The sequence below is a fragment of the Macaca fascicularis genome, chromosome 20, assembly GCF_037993035.2.
Source record: "Macaca fascicularis isolate 582-1 chromosome 20, T2T-MFA8v1.1".
Lineage (NCBI taxonomy): Eukaryota > Metazoa > Chordata > Mammalia > Primates > Cercopithecidae > Macaca > Macaca fascicularis.
Window position 1 is genome coordinate 65,090,496 of NC_088394.1, and position 23,201 is coordinate 65,113,696.

The 23,201-nt window shown below is 40.8% G+C and overlaps 1 protein-coding gene and 1 pseudogene across 6 annotated transcripts in view; one reads left to right on the forward strand and one right to left on the reverse strand.

Moving 5' to 3' along the window:
* Positions 1-23,201, forward strand: part of TANGO6 (transport and golgi organization 6 homolog) — a 257,551-nt gene that overhangs the window by 159,772 nt on the left and 74,578 nt on the right. The gene's annotated exons all lie outside the window — the stretch shown is intronic.
* LOC123570775 (U6 spliceosomal RNA) lies at positions 20,511-20,610 on the reverse strand (annotated as a pseudogene).

Below are 23,201 nucleotides of genomic sequence, written 5' to 3' on the forward strand. Positions count from 1 at the left end.
TTGGTAATTGGTTAGAGTTTAAGTTCTTTTTTTTTATTTTTTATTTTTTTATTTTTTTTTTGAGACAGGGTCTCATTTGTTCTGTCTCCCAGGCTAAAGTACAGTGTTACGATCACAGCTCACTGCAGCCTGAAACTCCAGGGCTCAAGTGGTCCTCCCACCCCAGTCTCCCAAGTAGCTAGGACTACAGGTGTGTGCCACCACGTACAGCTAATTTGTTTTTTGGTTGAGGGGGAACAGGATGTCACTCTGTCTTCCCAGCTAGAGTGCAATGGCATGATCACAGCTCACTGCACCTTGACCTCCTAGCCTCAGGTGATCCTCCCTCCTCAGTTTCCCAAGTAGCTGGCACTGCAGGTGCATGCCAACACACCTGGCTAATTTTTGTATATTTCGTGGAAATGGGGTTTCACCATGTTGCCCAGCTGGTCTTGAACTCCTGGGCACAAGTGATCTGCCCACCTTGGCCTCCCAAAGTGCTAGTATTACAGGCATGAGCTACCACACCCGGCCTGTGATTCTTAATCTCAATATTTGGCTTAATAGCTCTTCTTCTGTTTAATTTTTTAATCCTCATTCTAGGACTTTACACATATATTAGATCTTTCTTTCTTGTTCTTGTTCTATAAGAACAGGCTTTGTTCAATTTTTTTTTCAGTCTTTTTCTCTCTCTTTTTCAGATTTAATAGTTTCAATTGATCTATCTTTAGGTACATGGACTCTTTCCTCTGTCATTGTTATTTCACTATTTAACTCATCCAGTAAATACTTTATTTTCAATATTGTACTTTTCATTTCTAGAATTTGTAGTTGATCCTTTTCTATTTTCTGTTTTTCTCTTGACATTTCCTATCTTTTTGTTCATTAGAAGTGTATTTTCCTTTATTTCATTAAGCATAGTTATAATAGCTGCTTTAAAATCCTTATCTGATAACTAAAGTATCTGGGTCATTCCAGTGTTGGCCTGTTGATTGTCTTTTTACTTGAGAATGGTTTATATTTTCACATAATTAGAAGTTTGGATTCTGTACTAGACATTATGAATATTACATTGCAGAAACTGTGGTTTCTGATATAATACCCTGAACAGGGTTAAATTTATTTTGTTTCTTTTTTTTTTTTTTTTTTTTTTGTGAGATGGAGTCTTGCTCTGTCTCCCAGGCTGGAGTGCAGTGGCACGATCTTGGCTCACTGCAAGCTCTGTCTCCTGGGTTCATGCTGTTCTCCTGCCTCAGCCTCCCGAGTAGCTGGGACTATAGGCGCCTGCCACCACGCCAGGCTAATTTTTTGTATTTTTAGTAGAGATGGGGTTTCACCGTGTTAGCCAGGATGGTCTCGATCTCCTGACCTCAAGATCTGCCCACCTCAGCCTCCCAAAGTCCTGGGATTACAGGCATGAGCCACCACGCCCAGCCATAAATTTTTGTTTCAACAGAAAATTAACTTAGGCTGAAATGGCAAACTTTGTCATGCCTGTGGTGGGCAGCAGCTGAAATCTCAGTTCAGTTCTTTTAGCCTTAGCTGCATGCTGCTTTGAGTCTACTGTATGCATGGTAAATTTTAGCACATTTTTCTGAGATCCAAGAGATAAAATAGGGGACTGTATTCACCCACCTGAATCTTTATCTTATTCATGATCTTCATCCTGCTTGTTTTCTGCTTTGGAGTACATAAAATTAAAAGAGATGAAATCTTATTCTCTCTCTTTTTCTCTCTTTCTCTGTGTGTGTGTGACTCTTGGTCTGTCACTCAGGCTGGAGTGCAGCAGTGCGATCACAGCTCCATGCAGCCTCAAACTCTTGGCTCAGGTGATCCTCCCACCTCAGCCTCTTGAGTAGCTGAGATCACAGGCATGCACCACCACACCTGACTTATTAGTCTGTTCTCACGCTGCTAATAAAGACATACCAGAGACTGGGTAATTTATAAAGAAAAAGAGGTTTGATGGACTTACAGTTCCACATTGCTGGGGAGGCCTCAAAATTATGGCGGAAGGCAAGGAGAGCAAAACCACATCTTATATGGTGGCAAGTAAAGACAGAATGAGAACCAAGCAAAAGGGGTTTCCCTTTATCAGATCTCATGATACTTACTACCACAAGAACAGTATAGGGGAACCACCCCCATGATTCAGTTATGTCCCACTGGCTCCCTCCCACAGCGGTTGGGAATTATGGGAGCTACAACTCAAGACAAGATTTGGTTGGGGATACAGCCAAACCATATTACCTGGCTAATTTGTTTGTATATTTCGTAGAAACAGGGTCTCACTATGTTGCTCAGGCTGATCTCAAACCCCTGGACTCAGGTGATCCTCCTGCCTCAGCCTCCCAAAGTGCTGAGATTATAGGCATGAGTCACCATGCCTGGCTACCATTCCCATTCATCATTGAACTCAGGCTAGGTTCTATGGCCTGGCTTAGTTCAGGGAGTCAAGATCATGAAAGGATACATATGCTGTGTTATTGGATTTGGAGTTTATGTTGATTTTATAAAATGGGAGCCATTGAAAGACTTTAAGGAGGAAAGAAGTAATAATAATTATATTCTGGCAAAATTACTCCGGTCATTCTGTGAAGGATGACTTAGAATGGGACAAGACTTGAAGCAGAGAGACCTATTAGGATGTTGTTGGGGCAAGAGATGATGGTAGATCTTGAACAAAGGCTTACATGTGATAAAGACAGAAAAAAGATGTCCCCAGATAGGAAAGAAAGTGTGAGAACAAAACAGAAGTGGGATATATATGGTGAGAATGAAGAACTGAGACTTAACCTGCCCCTCTGTTGAGGTTGTGTTGGTACCTTGGAAAAGAAAGGCTAGATAGGGTAAAGCCATACCACAGATAGCTCTGAGAGTTGAGCAGAGGAGTCTAGACTTGCCATGATGGCCATTTGGGAATCACTATAGATTCTTAAAGGAAACAGCATGATGATAAATGTATAGGTGTGTGATTGGCAGGGACATGAAAGATGCTGAAGAAAGGAGACCCTAGGCGGGGCACAATGGCTCACGCCTGTAATACCAGCACTTAGGGAGGCTGAGGTGGGTGGATCACTTGAGGTCAGGAGTTCGAGACCAGCCTGACCAACATGATGAAACCCTGCCTCTACTAAAAATACAAAAAAAAAAAAAAAAAAAAAAAAAGCCGGGTGTGGTGGTGCACTCCTGTAATCCTAACTACTCGGGAGGCTGAGGTGGGAGGATTGCTTAAACCTAGGAGGCAGAGGTTGCAGTGAGCCGAGATCGCACCACTCCAGCCTGGGAGACAGAGTGAGATTTCATCAATAAATATATAAATAAATATGCAAAAACTAGATGGGCATAGTGGCATGCATCTCTAATCTCAGCTACTCGGGAGGCTGAGGCAGAAGAATCACTTGAATCTGATTAAAGGGAGGCAGAGGTTGCAGTGAGCCAAAATTGTGCCACTGCAGTCCAGCCCAGGTGACAGAGCAAGACTCTGTCTCAAAAAATAAAAATAAAAAAGAAAGGAGAGCCTGGAGCCTGAGAGAAAGCTGGGAGGTGGTTGTGTGGTATTCCTTGACACAAAGAGATGAGGATTTTGGTTAGAGGAATGGTTAGTGAAAATGGTGAGAAAATGTGAATACTACCAGCAATTCAGAGGAATAAATGAGAGACCATCATCCTTTTTTTAAAAAAATATTTAGTGGGCCGGGCGCGGTGGCTCACACCTGTAATCCCAGCACTTTGGGAGGCTGAGGCGGGCGGATCACAAGGTCAGGAGATCAAGACCATCCTGGCTAACACGGTGAAACCCCGTCTCTACTAAAAATACAAAAAATTAGCCGGGTGTGGTGGCGGGCGCCTGTGGTCCCAGCTACACGGGAGGCTGAGGCAGGAGAATGGCGTGGGCCCGGGAGGCGGAGCTTGCAATGAGCCGAGATCGCACCACTGCACTCCAGCCTGGGCGACAGAGCGAGACTCCGTCTCAAAAAAAAAAAAAAAAAAAAAAAAAAACATTTAGTGAAAACGGAGTTATAATCCACCCAGCAACTATTCTCACAAAACTATTGAGAGACTCAAATAAAGTAATATATATGAAGTCTCTTATAAATATATGAGTATCATCGCAGAGATAAATTTATCACTATATTTAGTCCTCTAGTGGGGTTGCCAGATACCAAAGTAGGGAAGTGGGACCATCTACAGTGGCAGCCACTGGGCAGGTAAATAAGAATTCGACATATGGACTTAACTTTGGAATGCATTTTAGTTTTCTTTAACAGAAGTGCTATCTGTGACCCTGGAGTCATAAGTAACTGAGTTTTGATCTTGACTGTAACATTTACTAGCATGAACAAGTTATATAACTTCTTTGTTCCTTATCTGTAAAGTGGGGATAATTCTATTAAATATCTGATAGGATGGTTATGAAATTAAATAAGATATGTTAAGTGTTCAGAACCAGTGTCTTTCATGGTAAGGGGTGAATAAATGTTGGTTGCTATTTTTTTATGTGTTATTTTTGAACGAGTACATCGCATTGCTGCATTATCCCAAGGCAAAAGTCAACCCTAGTAAGTAGCCCTTCAGTTGAGTAAAATGTGTGATCATCCTGTTCTACTCCAGGATAAAAATCTAAGTAGATGTATTTGTTTCTGTGACAGCCCTTCATTGTTTGCTTTTCAACAGAGATGCTTTGGAAATTACTCATCTTTCCAAGTTATTATTATGTCCCTTTTCCCTCTCAAATGAAGCTTTGTATTCTATGTTAAAAAGCAGAAATCTGGCCAGGCACGGTGGCTCATACCTGTTTAATCCCAGCACGTTAGGAGGCCAAGGCAGGTGGACTACCTGAGATCAGGAGTTCAAGACCAGTTTGACCAACATGGTGAAACCCCGTCTCTACTAGAAATACAAAAATTAGCCAGGCGTGGTGGCTTGCGCCTGTAGTCCCAGCTACTCTGGAGGCTGAGGCAGGAGAATCGCTTGAACCCGCGAGGCAGAGGTTGCAGTGAGCTGAGATGCGTTATTGCACTCCAGCCTGGGTGACAGAGTGAGACTCTGTCTCAAAAAAAAAAAAAAAAAAAAGAAAGCCGAAATCTTGTCTTTTATAATTAGATCTCTTTAAATAGATTCAAGTGGATATTGCAGTTCTTTTCTAAAAATCACCAGCTGCAGGAATCACTGGCTTAGGAGACACAAGATGCCATTGGCAAGGGGTTCTTTCTTTAAAGATAACAACATAATTATGCTTAGATGTTTCAGCATTTTATTCTGCTGTTATTTTTATTTTCAGTGTCTTCATACTTTTGTCTTCTCACTATTCTAATTCAGAATAAATTAAAGCATTCATTTGGATTCTACTTCAATATATGTATGAGAAAGAACACAGAATAATGAAGCACCTGATTTTCTCTTTGCAAGTTTTGAAATAGATTTTTGCATTCATTTTGACTTACGCGCTTGCAAGAGAGTAAACAGTGTAACTGAAATACAGTATTCCTTTTAGGAAGACAATGTTACTTAATTTTCCTCTCCCTGGCTTGATGTAGTAGGGATTGATTCATAGCACTTGAGGGATGGATGATCTGTTAATAATTTAAACATGAAGTTATAGTCTCAATCCACAGGCTTCCTGATTTGTATTTGTCAATATTATGAGGCTAACTAACTCTTGGGCATGCTTTAATGAGTTTGAACTTTTATATATCTAATTAAATTAATTAAATCACAGGAATAGTTTTAATACTTTCATGATTACAGAATTGTAAAGAGCATCTCATTCATTTAAAATATCTAGGATTTTTTTCTTCTTTCAGTTTTTAAAATAAGTTACCATAAACCTAGAATTTTTCCTTCCTGATGATTACATTTCTGGACTTTGTTATAATTTCACCCTTCAAGGAAGTTTCTGGAGGCATTTACTGTCTGGAGCACACTTTTCGGGAGAACCAATCTGTTTGTCTTGTCAGTAACACACTAGGGTAAAGTCAATTATTATAGATTTTCCTCATAGGGTAACTTTGTGTAAACTGAAAGCTTATGCACTGATTAAGCCAATCTTGGAGTTCAATGAGCTGTTCAGATGGAATGAGTAATCTAGTTAATACATAACTATAGAAGTTCTGGCATCTCCTGTTTCAAACTGTCTATGTTTCTATGTTGTTTTAGTTTGTTGAGTTGTCAAAAATCCACTAATACAAAGCATTTCCTGTACATTGTTTTACTCTGAAAGATATTTAGTTATGGTTTTTATTTGCACATCGCTCTGATTTCTGAAGAAGCAGAAAGAAAACATCCTTTTGCAAGTTGAAGTGCAAAGTAGCCCTCTGTGTCTTTTTCAGTTCCCCTCACCTCTTTTTTTCTTCTCCTCTCCCGTTTAAAACTTCCCTCGACAGGTCCTTACCCAGGTTTGACCATCTCTAGAAAGTAAACAAATTTCAGACATTGCCCTACCTTCAAGTCTTTCTCTTATTCTTTCCCAGCCTATAAGAAGCAGGTAGTAAATATACTAATATTTGCTAAGAGATGATGGTAGCGTCCTATTGTGTAGCCATTCCTGGGATTTTTTTTTTTTTCCCAAAAGACTGGTTCTTCCTCTGTTACCCAGGCTGGAGTGCAGTGGCACTATCATGGCTCACTGTAGCCTCTACCTCCTGGGCTCAAACAATCCTCCCACTAGAGCCTCCCAAGTAGCCGGGACCATAGGCACACACCACTACGTCCAGTTAATTTAAAAAAAAAAAAAATTGTTTTTTGTAGAGATGGGGTTTCACCATGTTGCCCACGCTAATCTCAAACTCCTGGGCTCAAGCAGTTCTCCCACCTCAGCCTCCCAAAACAGGAATAAGCCACCACACCCAGCTTATTTTGTATTTGTATTTTGTATTTTCAATAAGGAGAGTATTTAATCCAAAGGAATAAAGTTTGAATGATTAAATAGAATCTGAGGCAATACAATTTGCTAATAGAAGAAGTATTTGAAGATAAGAAGATCTCTCTGTCTCTTTAAAACATTCTCGGTAGGTTACTTACACCAACAATAGTTGCACTATTAAGTTTCTTTTTGTTTAATAACTTGTCCCACAGGGATCTTCTCATGGTCCCAATCTAAGCCTGTCAAAGTCTATTTACATATAATTTGCATCTAAATCATTCCTACTTGTGTGGTCTGTGTGTGACCGGATAGGGAAAGCTTAAGAGCCCCTGAAATCTTTGCTAACCCACTCCTACTTCAGGGTCACCTCTTGGTTACATTACCTTAAAGAGGAAATGAATGAAAAAACAAAAGCAGCAGATCAACAATTAGCCTTAGGGAGAAAAATGGGTCCTGACATGTAGACACCAGTTGGGGGAAATCTATCCAGGGACTACCCAGCATTCTTGCCCAGTGACTATTGTGACCTGTGTGCCTGGCAAGCCCCATCAAGACCAGAAGATGGCTTTGGCTCCAACACTCTGCAGTGCTCTAATATGTGCATCCATATAGGGCTTTAACAGCTTTCACAACGCCATTCTCAGTCATCCTTCATGGTTAGGAAATCCGAAGTGTTCCGTTCTTTCCACTTTTGAAAGTGGGAAGGAAGAGGGGAATTTTTTCTCCTCTCCAGGCTAGAATGAATAGGATTCCAGCCCTTCAAGACTACTCAGTGTCAATTCTGGTGTTTGCCCATGGACTAGAACTTATTTTCATTGTACCCTGTTAATTTTTTTTTTTTTTTTTTTTTTTGAGACGGAGTCTCGCTTTGTGGCCCAGGCTGGAGTGCAGTGGCCGGATCTCAGCTCACTGCAAGCTCCGCCTCCTGGGTTTATGCCATTCTCCTGCCTCAGCCTCCCGAGTAGCTGGGACTACAGTTGCCCACCACCTCGCCCGGCTATTTTTTTGTATTTTTTAGTAGAGACGGGGTTTCACCGTGTTAGCCAGGATGGTCTTGATCTCCTGACCTCGTGATCCGCCCGTCTCGGCCTTCCAAAGTGCTGGGATTACAGGCTTGAGCCACCGCGCCCGGCCTGTACCCTGTTATTTATGCACCATTTTAAGATTAAGTCACTGGCTTCTCTTCTACCCATGCCTTACGAAGTTAAACAAAGAGATGAAAAGTGCAAGGACCTTGAAATGTCAGAGATGTGGGGCAATCCGTTGGCTGCATTTAAGTCCTTTGTTTTAGGACTTAAAAGGGATGAGCCCCTTTTAAATTTTACTTTCTTTTTTTTTTTTTTTTTTTTTTTTTTTAAGATGGAGTCTCGCTCTGTCACCCAGGCTGGAGTGCAGTGGCCGGATCTCAGCTCACTGCAAGCTCCGCCTCCCGGGTTTATGCCATTCTCCTGCCTCAGCCTCCCAAGTAGCTGGGACTACAGGCGCCCGCCAACTCGCCCGGCTAGTTTTTTGTATTTTTTAGTAGAGACAGGGTTTCACCGTGTTAGCCAGGATGGTCTCGATCTCCTGACCTCGTGATCCGCCCGTCTCGGCCTCCCAAAGTGCTGGGATTACAGGCTTGAGCCACCGCGCCTGGCTAAATTTTACTTTCTTATTTGTGATACAGGGTTAATAATATTTTATTCTACCTATCTCAGATTCTTGTGAGGCTCAAACAAGATAATAGACATAGAAGTATTTTGCAGATAAAGAGGCTTACAAATGCACACAGTAGTGTTTTATTCCACAGCATTTTATGTCTGTGCTGCACTGTAGCTGCATACATTATATTAACTAAGATCCCTCCTCTGTTCATAAAGGGCCATGTGGAGGAGGGAAACTGAAGTCAGAACAGAAATGATTTCCCCAGAGCTGAAGGGGAAATTCGAGGCTGAAAAGTAACTGTTGTTAATAGATCACAATTTACCTATGAATTTTTTAATGATGAATTTCATCAAAAATTAATTGCATTTAAATTATTTAATTCTTTAAATGGCTTTTGGAGAGGAAATCCTGCCTGTTAGGATCTGCCGTGTCAATCTAATTTCCTTTGGACCTTGACAGAAATTGTAAACTGTGTTGACTCTGGCTCACACGTGGTAATAAATTGTATTCATGAAATGTTACAAGAAACCAGTGATTCTTCTATTATATTTCTTAACAGTAGTGAGGTTGAGTTCTAGGCCCTGAAATGCATGAAAAAAGAGTAGATGTTAGCGAGCACAAATAAAGGGCACATGAACAGAGTCAGATCTATATTTTGTCTCCTGTTTCCTCGTTGCCTGGATCAAAAAGATGTTTCTGCTGAGGGCATGTGGCTCTCCAGGGTGTCATCCCTAGAGATCCATACACTTTAGTACCCAAATAAATGGTATCCAAGACAGGAGGAAAAGTAGTTTATCTGGATCCCTTTTTTCAGTAACTGATTTCAGGAGGTCAATTATGTATTACATCCTTTGACCATTTTATGCTTTTACCTTTTTTCTCTCCAAAATATTTAATATCAAACTGAAAGTACACAGAGTACAGTCCTGGAGAAAGGAAGAGCAAACTTCAACTAGTTAGACTACAGGGGGGATTTAAACACTCTAATTGAGATCCTGGAGCCTGGAAAGAAGATTAAAATTCAAAGACACACAGAAAAAGACTCCAGTTCTTCATCGCTACTTCAACCTGGTCCATAGAGGAAATGAAATAAAGAACAGAAGAGGTTTGGATTGAGCAAAACAAAAAGGTTGGAGCACAGAGGTTTTTAACTTCTGGCCTAAGATCTTAACATCTGTGGGTTAATGTCTGTCAAATGTCATTTGATGCAGCTATACATGGAAACTATGGAATATTGGACCAAATGGCCCACTGTGTTTAAGTGTCACAGGGTGAATCCCAAAATTAGGGTTCATGGCGGCCATGAGGATTCTTGGCCTCACTCAGAAAGGAATTCAAGAGTGAGCCAACAGAATAAAGTGAGAGCAAATTTATTAAGAAAAGTAAAGGAATAAAAGGATGGCTACTCCATAGGCAGAGCAGCAGCACGGACGACTTGACTGAGTATACTTATGGTTATTTCTTGATTGTATGCTAAACAGGGATGGATTATTCATGAGTTTTCCAGGAAAGGATTGGGGAGTTCTGGAACTGAGGATTCCTTTCCTTTTCAGACCACATAGGGTAATGTCTGGACATTGCTATGGCATTTATAGACTGTCATAATACTGGTGGGAGTTTCTTTTAGCATGCTAATACATTATAATCAGTGTATAATGAGCAGTGAGGATGACCAGAGGGTCACTTTTGTTACCATTTTGTTTTTGGTGGGTTTTAGCCGGCTTCTTTACCACATCTCATTTTATCAGTGGGGTCTTTGTGACCTGTATCTTGTGAAACCAGTCCCGCTGACCTCTTATCTCATCCTGTAACTAAGAATGCCTAACCTCCTGCGAATGCAGCCCAGCAGGTCTCGTGCTTGTCTTATGTAGCACCTATTCAAGATGGAGTCACTCTGGTTAGAACACCTCTGACATATTTCCTCCCTCCCTTTTACAAGGGCACCCTTAATCCTAAGAGTTGTAAAGGGATGAAGATCCATCTTCTGTAACTTCTTCAGGCTGAATGGGGGCAATGATATTCTTACCTAATTACTAGGGTCTCTTGTATTCAAGGTAGAGAGGAGCTCAATGAGAAGGTGTTGGTATGGTGAGGGCCATTCATAACTGAGTCTCAACAGAAGGTATAATCTGGAAGATTCATAAGTGTTCAATTTAAGAAAATGTTGAGTAGGCTTATCCTGCATTCCTACACAAAGAGTACAATGACAATATATTCCACAGCAGTAAAGCAAAATAAGTGAAATTATCTCAAGTAAACTAAATAAGAAGGCTTTTCATGAACTGAGCAATTGTAACCAAGCTGATGTGAGGTCATGCCCAGAACTAGAATACTCATCCAGATTTTCACATTACCCATCCCTATTGTTTCTTCTGAGCAGCCGCCAGAGATCACTGGTTGGTTCACAGGAGTAAGCAGGATCCGTCTATATTGCAGGAAAAATTCAAAAACAATGGATGTGATTAGAACCTAATAACAGGTATACCATAGTTTTTGAATCATAATTTTTCTCTCTCCAGTCTCTCATTTTTACTAAAGACAAATCATGGTAGAACCAGTTTGTTTGCAAAATAAGTTTTTGTCTTATTAAACTTGGCCTGATCATGTATATAAAGTGCTGCAAGAGTAATTATTTGCCGTAGAAACTCCTTTTTAAATTGTCTTTGATGAAACATTGTTCCATAGAAATCCCAGACTTTATTGATTAATTGAGACAAGTCTCACTCTGTCACCCACGCTGGAGTGCAGTGGCACAATCTTGGCTCACTGCAGCCGCAACATCCCAGGTTCAGGCCCTTCTCCCACCTCAGCCTCTTAGTAGCTGGGACTACAGGTGTGCACCACCACGGCTGGCTAATTTTTGTATTTTTTAGTAAAGACAGTGTTTTGCCATGTTGCCCAGACTGATCTTGAACTCTTGAGCTCAGGTGATCCTCCCACCTCGGCCTCCCAATATGCTAGGATTACAGGCATGAGCTACCATGCCCAGCCTTCTCAGACTTATATGAGCCTTGAATCCAGCCACGAATTCATCTGTGCCTGCAAATACTTGTATGAGTTGGGTGAATTCCTCTTTTCTTGAGATCCCAAGATAGCCTGTATCTCCTGGGCCTGTCAGAAAGCAACATTTTTTTTTTTTTTTTTTTTTTTTTTTTGAGACGGAGTCTCGCTGTGTCTCCCAGGCTGGAGTGCAGTGGTGTGATCTCGGCTCACTGCAAGCTCCGCCTCCCGGGTTCACGCCATTCTCCCGCCTCAGCCTCCCAAGTAGCTGAGACTACAGGCGCCCGCCACCACGCCCGGCTAGTTTTTTTTTGTATTTTTAGTAGAGACGGGGTTTCATCATGTTAGCCAGGATAGTCTCGATCTCCTGACCTCGTGATCCACCCGCCTCGGCCTCCCAAAGTGCTGGGATTACAGGCTTGAGCCACCGCGCCCAGCCTAGAAAGCAACATTTTTTACTTACTGCAGGTCAGGAACTCTGTACAGGGACTGTGTAGATAAGATATGAGGCCAGTTTTCCTAAGGGGCTTTTATTGGCTCTATGAGTCAACTTTGGTCCCTTAAAACAGTCTGTTTATATTTGAAAGCATGCCGTTCCAGTCAAAACCTTGGTAAAATAACCAGTGTCTCTAGTTGTGTCCTATTACAAAAGAAAACAGGTTCTTATTACATTTATGCAAATAATGGCATTGCCATAAATTAACAATACTCACAAATAGTTTCCAAATTCTGGAGAAATCAGATAGAGAAAAAGAAACATGCTCCATATTTTGTTTTTGGACAAAAACTTTGTTTTATACTCCTTATAGGGGTATACTTTACTCAATTTTTGAAAGCTGTAAATAGCTCAAAAGTTTTTTTGAGTCTGAAAAACCAAACAGAAAGAATCAGCAGTGTTTTAAGCAAAAAATCATAAAAAGATTATTTTAATATTTTATTATTTCAATCAATGCAATTAATTCCTGTTTTGCTTGATATCTATAAACACATTAGCTTTCCAAGAGAGTCTTGAAAGTTTTTTTCTCTGTTTTAGTGGCACACTTTCCAAAGCTATCAGAGATATATATTGAAGAGTGCTTGTCAGAGTCCTATACCTGATTACAAACCATCTTTTGTAGAGGATCAAAACAAGACACTTATCTGTGGATGACAAAAAGTCTTAGGGCAACCACAGCCGAAGATGCGATTAGCAAGGAAATGTGGTTACCTCTGTGGCAGAAAATAATTTAGCATAACAATTATAATTATTACTGATAATGTACACTAAGTCATAATCAGAATTATAGGAGTTTCACATAATTTTGGAACACATACCAGTAACACATTTATACAAATACAGCCCAAAGAAAGTCAAATACCATTGTATATTTAACAGTGCTTCCTGTATGCTTTTAATATACCAAATATGTCATTTTTAGACTTTAGGGGACCTAATATCTAAAAGTAATAATTGAGTCAGAAAAAAACTTTAGAATTTCAGTTTGGAAACTTGTCAAGTGTCAAAGGCTTAAAACACTTGATATTATAAAATAGAATCACAGGTTGTTTATTTAGCTAAAATAACTCAAAGATTTCAAAAAGACAAAAACTTTTACTCATTGATGAAGGGAAGACTTAGCTTTCCAGACAAGATCCAATAAAAACAGCATGAGGTCAACTGAATCTGTTTTCTCTCCTCTTTTTTTCCTATAGTTTATTTTAAAGGTAAACAAAAATCTCTCTCTTTTTTTTTTTTTTCTTTTTTTTTTTTTTTTTTGAGACAGGCTCTCACTCTGTTGCCCAGGCTGGAGTGCAGTGGCACAATCTTAGCTCACTGCAACCTCTGCCTCCCACGTTCAGGCAATACTCCTGCCTTAGCCTCCTGAGTAGCTGGGATTACAAGTGCATGCCACCACACCTGGCTAATTTTTTGTATTTTTAGTAGAGATGGGACTTCACCATGTGGCCAGGCTGGTCTTGAAATCCTGACCTCAAGTAATCTGCCCACTTTTGCCTCCCAAAGTGCTGGGATTACAGGCATGAGCCACCAAGCCTGACCAATATTCTTTTAATTTTAGTCAACTTGCTTCCACACAGTTCTTTACAAGGTTAAATTTTCACAAACCTTCTACAACTTGTTTAAGCCTTTAGTTTTATCCTATCTTTTTAAATTTAAAATGATTCTTACACCCCCTAAATTAGACAAAATTACTTTATTTTTTTTAAGGAAAAAAACACATTCTCATGCCTTTTTACCAAAAACATGTAATTTTAATTTCTTTAGTGTAAGAAATTTTAATTACATACCAGGTGTAGAGCCTAGGATGCAGGACAGAACTGCCTATAACGTCTGACTCTTGCCAGCACAGTTAGGGGGAAATGGCTCACCCTCTATGTTCCCAGGCCTTATCCTGAATTAAATGGCTCTAACGCAGGTAAGTTGAACAATTACCAAAAGTCATAGAAACAGTTTATGACCTTAAAGCGTTTAGCAAACCTGATATCTGACCTGCATGATTTAGACCAAATGTCCAAATTTTGAAGACATTTTTATTTTATTTTACCAGTAATCTTTAAACTTTCTTTATTTTTAAAAGACTATTAGTTATACGTACTAAAAGGCACTAAAGTTTTTATTTTTCTAGCAAAGTATTTAAGTCTTATTTTTCTTTGTGCCTATTATTTAGAGCTCTTTTATTAAACATTATACATACAACACATATAAATACACAGACAGAAGATCCAGTAGTTGTAAGATTTCTCATTTGCCAGTTTTTAAGTTTCTCATTAAAGCCTGCAGTTTCTAGGGCCAAATCAGTAGGCACAGCTAGAAAACAAAACAGATCTCCAAAAATCAAGGATCCCATTTTTACACTAGATTCTGGATTCCTAAAAAGAAAGGAACACCATGGGAACAGACAATGCAATGCTTTTACCTTGCATTTCACTGCAAAGACGTTCCCCCAAGGCTGGTGGCCAATCCAAAGCCAATCTGCCCATTCCCCATTTCATACCTTTTAGGTACCCAAGAGCATGCTTTTTTCATTTAAATATGAGAAGAAAGAAGTATTGGCCTTTAGTAATAACTGCTCACTGTAAGCAACTGCCATCAGCTATTCCTAAAAGTATATGTCCTACCTAGCTGTTGTACCATGGCTAAAAGTTCTCTCATAATGCAAAATAATTTCTGATACCCCCAAAAGTAAAAAAAAGATCAAGTAACATGATGCAAAGCAGAGCAGAGTGTTAGATTTTGAGAGGGACCTGTCTACTTACAGTTTTTGGAGTTCCATGAGGAAAACAGCTTTTTCTTCCAAAACAGGATCTGCGACATCTTCTATTTTTCTCCCAAGGAGTCCCAGGCTGTCAGAAATTACCATAGGTCCTCTCATGTGGGCATCAAGGGTAGCAAGAAAAAAGACCGGAGAAATAATTCAGTTGACTGAGAAGAAAAACAAACCAAAAAAATAAGATCGAAGAAAAGGCATAAAACCCTTTAATTTTTATATATATAAAACTTGGGTGATATGGTTTGGCTCTGTGCCCCTACCCAAACCTCATCTTGAATTGTAATCCCCATAATCCCCATGTATCAAGGAAGGGACCAGGTAGGAGGTGACTGGATCATAGGGATGTTTTCCCCCATGCTGTTGTCAGGATAGTGAGTGAGTTCTCATAAGATCTGATGATTTTATAAGACAGTTTTCCCTGGTCTTGCTTGCTCTGTCTTGCCTGCTGCCATGTAAGACATGCCTCTTCCCCTTCCACCATGATTGTAAGTTTCTTGGGGCCTCCCCAGCCGTGCAGAGTTGTGAGTCAAACCTCTTTTCCTTATAAATTACCCAGTCTTGGCTGTATAAAATGGACTAATACATTGGGTATCTGTTTTTAATTAAGCTGACTTTTAACAATAGAGCACTTTTTTAAAAAGTCCTTTTGGGTCAGGTGCGGTGGCTCACGCCTGTAATCCCAGCACTTTGGGAGGCTGAGGCAAGCAGATCACCTGAGGTCAGGGGTTTGATACCAGTCTGGCCAACATGGTGAAACCCTTTCTCTACTAAAAATACAAAAATTAGCTGGGTCTGGTGACACACACCTGTAGTCCCAGCTACTCGGGAGGCTGAGGCACCAGAATCGCTTGAACCCGGGAGGTAGAGGTTGCAGTGAGTTGAGATGGCACCACTGCACTCCAGTCTGGGTGACAGAGCAAGACTCCATCTCAAAAAAAAAAAAAAAAAATCTTTCTAAATCTTTTATCATTAGACTTTAGCCAGGACAAGCAGCCAACACCTCTGGCTTTTAAGCCCTTTTTTTCCCCCTCAAAGGTATTCTTCCAAGTAAAACAAAAAAGCCTTAATGAAGGTTATGATTTAACCATGGACGTACGAGGTGTCTCCAAAGAGATGGCAAGCAGTTTTTATAAGATCTAGAATCACGCCTAAGGTAGCTCAGAGAAAAGAAAATTCAAGTCAGGAAATCAGCAGCTGTCCATAGAGGGAAAAAGAATAAATAAATGGCGAAAGTCCCACAAGTGTCAAATCAAAAGGAACTCATTCCCTAAGCCAGGAGTTTAATCCAGGCCACCATCACAAAAGAGCAAAGCCTTTGCTACTGAGCTACAGCAGAAGGTAAGCACCATATTGTTTTCCCCAGGAGTCTAGAGCAGCCATTTTTGAGCTTGTGAAGAACATACCTTTTCAAGGGAAAAGAAAACAGATTTTACTGTAATTCTAGCACTTTGGGAGGCTGAGGTGGGCGGATCACAAGGTCAGGAGATTGAGACCATCCTGGCTAACACAGTGAAACCCCATCTCTACTAAAAATACAAAAAATTAGCCGGGCGCAGTGGCGGGCGCCTGTAGTCCCAGCTACTCAGGAGGCTGAGGCAGGAGAATGGCGTGAACCCGGGGGGCAGAGCTTGCAGTGAGCCAAGATCATGCCACTGCACTCCAGCCTGGGCGACAGAGCGAGACTCTGTCTCAAAAAAAAAAGAAAACAGATTTTAGAATTAAAAGTCAGTATTTCTTTCAGTCTTACTGAAAGCAAACCAATACTTTAAAAAACATGTTTTAATATAGGGGACCAAAATTTAGATAGACTATTATAAATAAATTTTCTTTCATTGTGGTTTCTTTAATTATATTAAAAAGTTTAGGCCGGGCATGGTGGCTCATGCCTGTAATCCCAGCACTTTGGGAGGCATAGGCGGGTGGATCACAAGGTCGGGAGTTTGAGACCAACCTGGTCAATGTGGTGAAACCCCGTCTCTACTAAAAATACAAAAATTAGCCTGGTGTGGTGATGTGCGCCTGTAGTTCCAGCTACTCAGGAGGCTGAGACAGGAGAATGGTGTGAACCCAGGAGGCGGTGCTTGCAGTGAGCGGAGATCACGCCACTGCACTCCAGCCTGGGCAACACAGCGAGACTCTGTCTCCAAAAAAAAAAAAAAAAAAAGTTTAATAAGTTATCTTTTATGAACTTTATCACGACTTACATAGACCATCTATGACATGCTTGGACCTTTTGACTTGTGGTATACTTTCTTCTTTCCTAAATAATCAGTCATTCTACTTTAGAACAAGAATTTACCATACAAGATCCTTTCTCACATAAAATTTCTTTTGTTTATAGCCTTCCTTACCAAAAATACATCTTCATATCCATAACTTTCTACTCATCTCTCTCCCCTACTTACTGTTTTTTTTTTCTTTCTACCTTGTTTCTATTTTCTTCCTAAATCCACATGTTAAACCCCACTTTAAATAACATCTGAACTGGCAAAAAAAAATTTTTTTTCAATAACACTATATCTTCTTTGGCACATTTTACATACAGAATTATATATGAATTTTTAGTAATCCTAAATTTTAATGAGTTTAAATTAAAAGAACTTGAAAAATGCTTGGACTTACTTAATTTATGAGTGCTCTTTTATTTATAAGTCAATTTGTTACCCTGTAGACAATATATAACATAATGTGAATACACATAAACACACATGTATGTATGCACACACACAAAGATCCAATAGCTTTTATCTTGAGGCTCTAGTCATGAGATAGTAATACAAACTCACTGTTTCGTAAAAGACAGCTAGATCCAAATTATTTCTTTTTTTTTTTTTTTGAGATGGAGTCTCACTCTGTCACGCAGGTTGGAGTGCAATGGTGCGATCTTGGCTCACTGCAACCTCCGCCTCCCAGGTTCCAGCAATTCTCCTGCCTCAGCCTCCTGATTAGCTGGGATTATAGACACTTGCCACCACGCCCGGCTAATTTTTGTATTTTTAGTAGAGATGGGGTTTCACCATGTTGGTCAGGCTGGTCTCAAACTCCTGACCTCATGATCTGCCTGCCTCGGTCTCCCAGAGTGCTAGGATTACAGGCAAGAGCCACCGTGCCCAGCCCCAAATTATTTCTCTGACAAAATCGGGACTTGTCCAAATGGCTAAACTTTGTTTGCTAATTTGAATTTGCTGTAGTTGCTTAAAGGGCACCTTAGCAGCAAGTCCTTCAGGACTGTTGTCCCCATGTCCAACAAGGATCTTTACTAGACATAGAACTTTTTCAATCTATCTTTCTATCCAGTTATCTACCCCTGCAAATTCTCACCTCCTGCATCAAATCATTAAATGAAGTGACAATAAGACAAGAAAATGCTGTTACAGAAAACAATAACTTTAGAATAGAAAACAAGAAAAAGTAAGACCAGGATTCCCCTAGGGTGAGACTCTAACCCACAATTCTAGAGGGAATGCCAATTCTGAACACTGCAGAGCATCTGGCATGGATGACAAACATACTAAATGCTGAAAACCCCAGAACACCTCAGGAGTGTCCAACAGTGAACCCCAAAGGCATGAGACCTAACAAAGTTGGGGGCCACAATATAACATGACTCTGGCATCCCAGGATCAACACAGTGGGGGACCACTCACAACCAAGTATCTTGCTTTAAACTACTGCCCAACTATCCAAAGCAAAACTACAGAGAAGGGGTGACAGGGTGGGCTACTAAGGAAGTGACTGGCCAGGTGTGCTCCCATCTGGGGCACCCAGACAATGGGAGGCTGCAGTCAGGCTCCTAAGCCAGAGGTCTCATGGCCACTTTCCCATCTACTCAAAATAAAGGACAGAGAATCCAGGCCGGGCACGGTGGCTCAAGCCTGTAATCCCAGCACTTTGGGAGGCCGAGACGGGCGGATCACGAGGTCAGGAGATCAAGACCATCCTGGCTAACACGGTGAAACCCTGTCTCTACTAAAAAATACAAAAAACTAGCCGGGCGAGGTGGTGGGCACCCGTAGTCCCAGCTAATGTAGTCCCAGCGACTCGGGAGGCTGAGGCAGGAGGCAGGAGAATGGTGTAAACCCGGGAGGCAGAGCTTGCAGTGAGCTGAGATCCAGCCACTGCACTCCAGCTTGGGCGACAGAGCGAGACTCCGTCTCAAATAAAAAAAAGGACAGAGAATCCAAAATCGAAATTGAATAAAAGGTAGCGGCCAGGCATGGTGGCTCACACCTGTAATCCCAGGAGGCCAATCCCAGGAGGCCAAGGCAGGTGTATCACCTGAAGTCAGGAGTTTGAGACCAGCATGGCCAACATGGTAAAACCCCCATCTCTACTAAAAATACCAAAAATTAGCCAGGCACCTGTAATCTCAGCTACTCAGGAGGCTGAGGCAGGAGAATCACTTGAACCCAGGAAGCAGAGGTTGCAGTTAGCCGAGACCGTGCCATTGTACTCTAGCCTGGGCAACAACAATGAAACTTTGTCCCCCCCAAAAAAAAGGTAGCAAGTTGAATCCTCATTTTACCCAGCCCCTGTTCAAGGTGGAGCTGCTCTGATTTGAATGCCTTTGATATAAGGAGCTCCAAGAGTCTGAATCTGGAGTGTTTTTCTTGCCTTGGTTAAGAAACTTTTAAATAATACTAATATTTTTTCAAAAACAGAAACAACGAAAATTTAGAAGGCTTTTACAAATGTTACTCATTAAATGGCTGGCTCTGAAGCAGTAAAGACTGAAATTATATTGTCACCATCGTTTACTGACAAATAAGGAAAGGAAGAGCTGGCAGAAGCGATGCCAGTCAGAAAGCAGTGGGAAAGCCCTGGGTTCTGCTTGGCTGGTGGTGGAGGCAGGACTCGGTTCCTATAGTGGGTGGATTACCAAAGAATCCAGATCTCCTGCCTCCTCTGTTTGAGGGCAGTGATGATTGTGAATTGTCTGTGAGATTAGTCCCAAGCCTTTGGTCTCTGAGTTTTTGGGAGGCAGGGATGTGTTTCATATTAGATTGTGCTTACACACATAGACTGCTTCTTTTCTAGTATGTGAATATTTTTATATGTTGCTTCTGTTTTTCCAGCTTCACTGAAAAATAGATTCTCCAGTCCTTCCATTCGCAAAATTTCATTTTTAAAAAAACAGACTTCTGGCTGGGTGCGGTGGCTCACGCCTGTAATCCCAACACTTTGGGACGCCAAGGCAAGTGGATCACCTGAGGTCAGGAGTTCGAGACCAGCCTGACCAACATGGTGAAACTACATCTCCACTAAAAAAAAGAAAACAAAAATTAGCCGGGCATGGTGGCACACGCCTGTAATCCCAGCTACTCCGGAGGCTGAGGCAGGAGAATCCCTTGAACCTGGAAGGCGGAGATTGTAGTGAGCTGAGATTGCACCACTGCACTCCAACCTGGGTAACAGAGCAAGACTCTGTCTCACAAAAAAAAAAAAAAAAAAAAAAAAAAAAAAAAAAAAAACACTTATTGAAATAGAATTTATATACCATGTAATTCAGCCATTTACAATGTACAGCTCAATGTTGTTGTTGTTGTTGTTGTATGCTCACAGACTTGTGCAATCACCATTACAATCAATTTAAGACATTTGCATCACCCCAAAAGCAACCTTGTATCCATTCCCAGTCGAGCAATCACTACTGTACTTGCTGCTCTAAGGGTTTACTTATGGACATTTCATATAAACGAAATACACCATGTGGGCTTCTTTCACTTAGCATAATGTTTTCTTTTTCTTTTATTTTAAACCTGGAACATTTCACGAATTTGCCTGTCAACCTTGTACAGGAGCCATGCTAATCTCTGTATCATTCCAGTGTTGGTATATTTGCTGCTGAGGCAAGCGCAGTGTTTTCAAAGTTCATCTATGTTGTAGCATGTATTGGTAATTCATTTCTTTTTATTGCTGAATAATATTCCATTGTATTTATATGCCACTTTTTTTCTTTTTTTTTTTGAGACTGAGTTTTGCTCTGTCACCCAGGTTGGGGTGCAGTGGCACGATCTCGGCTCACTGCAACCTCCGCCAACTGGGTTCAAGCAATTCTCCTGCATCAGCCTGAGTAGCTGGGACTACAGGCACGTGCCACCACACCCTGTTAATTTTTTGCATTTTTAGTAGAGGCGGATTTCACCGTGTTAGCCAGTATGATCTTGAACTCCTGACCTCATGATCCGTCTGCCTCGGCCTCCCAAAGTGCAGGGATTACAGGTGTGACCCACCATGCCCGGCCTGGATATGCCACATTTTTAATCCATTCATCAGTTGATGGATATGTGAATTTTTGTCTATTATGAATAAAACTGCTATGTACATTTGTGTACAAGTTTTTATGTGGAAAAGTGTTTTCAGTTCTCTCAAGTCATATGGTAACTCTATGTTTAACTTTTTGAGGAACTGCCAAACTGTTTTCCAAAGTTTTTCATTTTACATTTTCACCAGCAGTGTAGAAGGGTTCCAGTTTCTTCTCACCAGGGCTTGTTATTGTCTGCCCTTTTGATTACGGCTCTCCCAGTGAATATGAAATGATATCTCCTTATGGTTTTGATTTGTACTTCCCCAGTGATTAATGATGTTGAGCACCTTTTCCTGTGCTTCTTGGACATTCATATATCTTCTTTGGAGAAATGTTTATTCAGATCATTTTTTAATTGAGTTGTCTTTCTTTTTTGTGTTGTAAGAGTTCTTTATAAATTCAAGAGACAAGTCCCTTACACTTATGTGATTTGCAGATATTTTCTTCCATTTTGTGGGTTGTCTTTTCACTTTTTAAAAAAAGAAGAATAGACTTTTTCTTTCAGAAAAAGTAGACGTTTTTAAGAGCAGTTTTAGGTTCACATAAAAATTGAGCAGAAAGTCAAGAGAGTTTCCATATGCTCCCTCCCCCAACACAGCCTCCTTCACTATCAAAATTCTTTTCACTTTCTTGATGGTGACATTTGAAGCACAAAGGTTTTTAATTTTGATGAAGTCCAACGTATGCATTTTTTTCTTTTGTCACTTTTGCTTTTGGCATCATATGTAAGAAGGCTTTGTCTAACCTAAAGTCACAGAGATTTACTCCGTTTTCTTGTTTTTTGTACAGCTGAGATCTTGCTGTGTTGATCAAAGCCATCACTCCCAGGCTAGTCTTGAACTCTGGGCCTCAAGCAATCCTCCCACTTAAGTCTCCCAAAGGACTGAGAGTTTTACGATTTTATCTCTTATGCATAAATCTGTGATCCATTTGAAGTTTTGTTTGTTTGTTTGTTTTTGTTTTGTTTTTTGGGTTTTTTTTGAGATGGAGTCTCACTCTGTTCCCCAGGCTGGAGTGCAGTGGCACCATCTTAGCTCACTGCAATCTCTGCTTCCCAGGCTCAAGGAATTTTTGTGCCTCAGCCTCCAAAGTAGCTGGCATTACAGGCACCTGCCAACATGCCTGGCTAATTCTTGTATTTTTAATAGAGATGGGGCTTTGCCATGTTGATAAAGCTGGTCTCAAAATCCTGACCTCAGGTGACCTGCCCATCTCAGTCTCCCAAAGTGCTGGGATTACAGGTGTGATCCACCATGCCTGGCTGAAGTTAATTTTGTACATGTGTCAAGAAGGGATTTTCATGTGGCTGTCAAGTTGTTCCTGCCTCATTCTTTCTCCATTGTTTTGGCATTCTTGTTAAAAATCAATTGAACATAAATAGGAGAGTTTATTTCTCTTTTTTTTGAGACGGAGTCTTGCTCTGTATGCCCAGGCTGGAGTGCTGTGGCGCGATGTTGGCTCACTGAAATCTCCGCCTCCCGGGTTCAAGTGATTCTCCTGTCTCAGCCTCCCAAGTAGCTGGGATTACAGGCATGCACCACCACGCCAGGCTAATTTTGTATTTTTAGTAGAGACAGGGTTTCTCTGTGTTGATAAGGCTGGTCTCGAACTCCTGATCTCAGGTGATCCACCCGCCTTGGCTTCCCAAAGTGTTGGGATTACAGACGTGAGCCACCCCGCCTGGCCCGAGAGTTTATTTCTTGACCCTCAGTTCTATTCTATTGATTTACCTATTGTTAGGCCAGTATATACTATCTTGATTATTGTAGATTTGTAGTAAGTTTTAAAATCAGAAGTGTGAGTCCTCCAACCTTTATGCTGTTGTGGATCCCTTCCATTCTTATATGAATTTTAGGATCAGGTCGCCAATCTCTGCAACAACAGCAACAGCAACAACAACAACAACAACAACAACAACAACAACAACAAAAGCAGCTGGCATTTTGATAGGGATTGTGTTGAATCTGTGAATCAACTTTGGATATTGCCATTATAATATTGTCCTTCAATTCATGAGCATGGGTTGTCTTTCCATTTATTTGTCTTCTTTAATTTCTTTCAATAATGTTTTCAGAGTATGTGTTGCACTTCTTTTGTTAAATGTATTCCTATTTTATTCTTTTCAATGCAATTGCAA